Here is a 5,748-nt window from a genome sequence, read left to right as displayed (position 1 = left end):
GTGTCACAGAGTTGGGGAGGGTGTAGGGTCCGGAGCGTGTTACACAGATGTGGGAGGGTGTAGGGGTCTGGAGAGAGTTACAGAGATGGCGGAGGGTGTAGGGTCCGGAGAGTGTGACAGAGATGGGGAGGGTGTAGGGTCCAGAGAGTGTGACAGAGATGGGGAGGGTGTAGGGTCCGGAGAGTGTCACAGAGATGGGGAGGGGTGTAGGGTCCGGAGCGTGTTACACAGATGGGGGAGGGTGTAGGGTCTGGAGAGGGTTACAGAGATGGCGGAGGGTGTAGGGTCCGGAGAGTGTGACAGAGATGGGGAGGGTGTAGGGTACGGAGAGTGTGACAGAGTTGGGAGGGTCGAAGGGTCCGGAGAGTGTCACAGAGATGGGGAGGGGGGTAGGGTATGGAGGATGTCACAGAGATTGGGAGGTGTGTAGGGTCTGGAGAGTGTCACAGATGAAGAGATGTGTAGGGTCCAGAGAGTGTCACAGAGATGGGGAGGTGTGTAGGGTCTGGAGAGTGTCACAGAGATCGGAGGTGTGTAGAGTCTGGAGCGTGTCACAGATGGGGAGGTGTGTTGGGTCTGGAGAGTGTCACAGAGATGGGGAGGGTGTAGGGTCCAGAGAGTCTGACAGTGATGGGGAGGGTGTAGGTTCTGGAGAGTTTTACAGAGATGGGGAGGTGTTGTAGCGTCTGGAGAGTGTCACAGATGGGGAGGGGTGTAGGGTCTGGAGAGTGTCACAGAGATGGGGGAGGGTGTAGGGTCCAGAGAGTGTGACAGTGATGGGGAGGGTGTAGGTTCTGGAGAGTGTCACAGAGATGGTGGAGGATGGAGGGTCTGGAGAGTGTTACAGAGATGGTGGAGGCTGGACGGTCTGGAGATTGTGACAGAGATGGGGAGGGTGTAGGGTCGGGAGAGTGTGACAGAGATGGGGAGGGGTGTAGGGTCCTGAGAGTGTCACAGAGATGGGGAGGGTTGTAGGGTCTGGAGAGTGTTACAGAGATGGGGGAGGGTGTAGGGGTTTGGAGAGTGTGACATAGATGGAGAGGTTGTAGGGTCTGGAGAGTGTCACAGATGGGGAGGGGTGTAGGGTCCGGAGAGCGTCACAGAGATGGGGAGGGTGTAGGGTCCCAGAGAGTGTGACAATGATGGGGAGGGTGTAGGTTCTGGAAAGTGTCACAGAGATGAGGAGGGGTTGTAGGGTCTGGGAGAGTGTCACACATTGGGAGGGGTGTAGAGTCCCGGAGAGTGTTACAGATATGGGGGAGGGTGTAGGGTCTGGACAGTGTTACAGAGATGGGGAGGGTGTGGGGTCCGGAGAGTGTGACAGAGATGGGAGGGTGTAGGGTACAGAGAGAGTGATAGAGTTGGGGAGGGGTGTAGGGTCCGGAGCGTGTCACAGAGATGGGGAGGGGTGTAGGGTCTGGAGAGTTTCACAGAGATGGGGAGGGGTGTAGGGTCCAGAGAGTGTCCACAGAGATGGGGAGGGTGTAGGGTCTGGAGAGTGTTACAGAGATGGGAGAGGGTGTAGGGTCCAGAGAGTGTGACAGAGATGGGGAGGGTGTAGGGTACGGAGAGTGTGATAGAGTTGGGGGAGGGATGTAGGGTCCGGAGAGTGTCACAGAGATGAGCAGGGGTGTAGGGTCCGGAGCGTGTCACAGAGATGGGGGAGGGTGTAGGGTCTGGAGAGGGTTACAGAGATGGGGGAGGGTGTAGGGTCCGGAGAGTGTGACAGAGATGTAGAGGGTGTAGGGTACGGAGAGTGTGACAGAGTTGGGGAGGGGTGAAGGGTCCGGAGAGTGTCACAGAGATGGGGAGGGGTGTAGGGTCTGGAGAGTGTCCACAGAGATCGGGAGGTGTGTAGGGTCTGGAGAGTGTCACAGATGGGGAGGTGTGTAGGGTCTGGAGACTGTCACAGAAATGGGGAGGGGTGTAGGGTCCAGAGAGTGTCACAGAGATGGGAGGTGTGTAGGGTCTAGACAGTGTCACCAGGATGGGGAGGTGTGTAGGGTCTGGAGAGTGTCACAGAGATGGTGAGGGGTGTAGGGTCTGGAGAGTGTGACAGAGATGCGGAGGGGTGTAGGGTCTGGAGAGTGTTACAGAGATGGGGAGGGGTGTAGGGTCTGGAGAGTGTGACAGAGATGGGGAGGGGTGTAGGGTCCGGAGAGTGTCACAGATGAGGAGGTGTGTAGGGTCTGGAGAGTGTCACAGATGGGCAGGGTTGTAGGGTCCGGAGAGTGTCACAGAGATGGGGAGGGTGTAGGGTCGGGAGAGTGTGACAGAGATGGGGAGGGTGTAGGGTCGGGAGAGTGTGACAGAGATGGGGAGGGTGTAGGGTCGGGAGACTGTGACAGAGATAGGGAGGGTGGAGGTTCTGGAGAGTGTGACAGAGATGGTAGAGGCTGGAGGGTCTGGAGAGTGTCACAGAGATTGTGGAGCGTGGAGGGTCTGGAGAGTGTTACAGAGATTGTGGAGGGTGGAGGGGTCTGGAGAGTGTTACAGAGATGGTGGAGGGTGGAAGGACTGGAGAGAGTCACAGAGATGGGGAAGGGGTGTAGGGTCTGGAGAGTGTCACAGAGATGATGGAGGGTCGGGAGAGTGTTACAGAGATGTGGAAGGGTGTAGGGTCTGGAGAGTGTGACAGAGATGGATAGGGTGTAGGGTCCAGAGAGTGTGACAGTGATGGGGAGGGTGTAGGTTCTGGAAAGTGTCACAGAGATGAGGAGGGGTGTAGGGTCTGTAGAGTGTCACAGATGGGGAGGGGTGTAGGGTCCGGAGAGTGTTACAGAGATGGGGGAGGGTGTAGGGTCTGGATAGTGTTACAGAGATGGGGGAACGTGTAGGGTCCGGCGAGTGTGTCAGAGATGGGGAGGGTGTAGGGTACGGAGAGTGTGACAGAGTTGGGGAGGAGCGTAGGGTCCGGAGAGTGTCACAGAGATGGGGAGGGGTGTAGGGTCCGGAGCGTGTTAAAGAGATGGGGGAGGGTGTAAGGTCTGGAGAGAGTTACAGAGATGGGGAGGTGTGTAGGGTCTGGAGAGTGTCACAGATGGGGAGGGGTGTAGGGTCTGGAGAGTGTCACAGAGATGGGGAGGGTGTAGGGTCCAAAGAGTGTGACAGTGATGGGGAGGGTGTAGGGTCTGGAGAGTGTCACAGAGATGGGGAGGGGTGTAGTGTCTGGACAGTGTGACATAGATGGGGGAGGGTGTAAGGTCTGGAGAGAGTTACAGAGATGGGGAGGTGTGTAGGGTCTGGAGAGTGTCACAGATGGGGAGGGGTGTAGGGTCCGGAGAGAGTCACAGAGATGGGGAGGGGTGTAGGGTCTGGAGAGTGTTACAGAGATGGGGAGGGTTGTAGGGACTGGAGAGTGTGACAGAGATGGGGAGGGGTGTAGGGTACGGAGAGTGTCACAGATGGGGAGGGGTGTAGGGTCCGGAGTGAGTCACAGAGATGGGGAGGGGTGTAGGGTCTGGAGAGTGTCACAAAGATGGGGAGGGAGTAGGGTCCGGAGAGTGTCACAGAGATGGGGAGGGGTGTAGGTCCCGGAGAGTGTTACAGAGATGAGGAGGGGTGTAGGGTCCAGAGAGTGTCACAAAGATGGGAAGGGGTGTAGGGTCGGGTGAGTGTCACAGAGATGGGAAGGGGGGTAGGTTCCACAGAGTGTCGCAGAGATGGGGAGGGGAGTAGGGTCCGGAGAGTGTCACAGACTTGGGGAGGGGTGTAGGGTCCAGAGAGTGTCACAGAGATGGGGAGGGGTGTAGGGTCTGGAGAGTGCCACAGAGATGGGAAGGGGTGTAGGGTCCGGAGAGTGTCACAGACATGGGGAGGGGTGTAGGGTCCAGAGAGTGTCACAGAGATGGGGAGGGGTGTAGGGTCTGGAGAGTGTCACAGAGATGGGGGAGTGTGTTGGGTCTGGAGAGTGTCACAGAGATGGGGAGGGGTGTAGGGTCCGGAGAGTGTCACAGAGATGGGGAGGGTGCAGTGTCCGGAGAGTGTCACAGAGATGGGGAGGGGTGTAGGTTTCACAGAGTGTCACAGAGATGGGGAGGTGTGTAGGGTCTGGAGAGTGGCACAGACATGGGGAGGGGTGTAGGGTGCAGAGGGTGTCACAGAGATGGGGAGGGGTGTAGGGTCCGGAGAGTGTCACAGAGATAGGGAGGGGTGTAGGGTCCGGAAAGTGTCACAGAGATGGGGAGGGGTGTAGGGTCCGGAGAGTGTGACAGAGATGGTGGAGGGTGGAGGGTCTGGAGAGTGTTTCAACGATGGTGGAGGGTGGAGGGTCTGGAGAGAGTTACAGAGATGGGGAGTGGTGTAGGGTCTGGAGACTGTCACAGAGATGGTGGAGGGTGGCGGGTCGGGAGAGTGTTACAGAGATGGGGGAGGGTGTAGGGTCTGGAGAGTGTTACAGAGATGGGGGAGGGTGTAGGGTTTGGAGAGTGTGACAGAGATGGAGAGGTTGTAGGGTCTGGAGAGTGTCACAGGTGGGGAGGGGTGTAGGGTCCGGAGAGCGTCACAGAGATGGGGAGTGTGTAGGGTCCAGAGAGTGTGACAATGATGGGGAGGGTGTAGGTCATGGAAAGTGTCACAGAGATGAGGAGGGGTGTAGGGCCTGGAGAGTGTCACATGTGGGGAGGGGTGTAGAGTCCGGAGAGTGTTACAGTGATGGGGAGGGGTGTAGGTTCCACAGAGTGTCACAGAGATGGGGAGTGGAGTAGGGTCCGGAGAGTGTCACACACATGGGGAGGGGTGTAGGGTACAGAGGTGGTCACAGAGACAGCGAGGAGTGTAGGGACCAGGGGGTTTTTCACAGAGACGGGGAGGAATGTCATCACCGGGGGGGTCACAGAGACGAGGAGTGCAGGGACCAGAGGGAGCTCAGAGAGACGTGGATGGGCACAGGGCAGTGATGGTTATAGAGGTGCGGAGGGGTGTCGTGTCTCAGAAACAGCAAGGAGTTTATGGACCGGAAAGGCCAGAGGAAGGGAGAGGCAAAGGGACCACAGGGGGACAGAGACAGGGAGAAGTGTAGGGACCAGACGGGGTCAAGGATAGGCATAGGGACCAGTGGGAGACCGGGAGAGCCGGAAGGACCAGAGGGGGTCAGGGAGAGGTGTAGGGACCAGAGGGAGACCGGGAGTGTCGTAGGGACCAGAGGGAGACAGTAGGAGGTGTTGGAACCAGAGGGGGGCAGGGAGAGAGGTAGGGACCAGAGGGGGGCAGGGAGAGGCGTAGGGACCAGAGGGAGACAGGGAGAGGTGTAGGAAACAGAGGGAGATGGGGAGAGGCGTAGGGACCAGAGGGAGACAGGGAGAGGTGTAGGAAACAGAGGGAGACAGGGAGAGGCGTAGGGACCAGAGAGAGACAGTAGGAGGTGTTGGAACCAGAGGGGGGCAGGGAGAGAGGTAGGGACCAGAGGGGGGCAGGGAGAGGCGTAGGGACCAGAGGGAGACAGGGAGAGGCGTAGGGACCAGAGGGGACAGGGAGATGCATAGGGACCAGTGGGGCTCAGAGACAGGGTGAGGCATAGGGACCAGAGGGGTACCACAGCAATGCAAAGGAGTGTAGAGGGTGAGATTGGTCACAGGGACGGGGAAGGGTGTAGGGTGGGAGGGGGTCATAGTAATGGGGAGAGGTGTAGGAGACGGTGGGTGTTACAGAGATGGGGAGGGTGTAGTCACCGGTGGGGGTTATAACGAAGGGGAGGATTCTACAAGTCCGGACGAGTCACTGTGGGAGAGACGAGCCTCCCAATTCCTC

The sequence above is a fragment of the Mobula birostris genome, chromosome 8, assembly GCF_030028105.1.
Source record: "Mobula birostris isolate sMobBir1 chromosome 8, sMobBir1.hap1, whole genome shotgun sequence".
NCBI classification, from domain to species: domain Eukaryota; kingdom Metazoa; phylum Chordata; class Chondrichthyes; order Myliobatiformes; family Myliobatidae; genus Mobula; species Mobula birostris.
The sequence above is the reverse complement of the archived record's forward strand: the minus strand, read 5'-3'. Positions refer to the sequence as shown.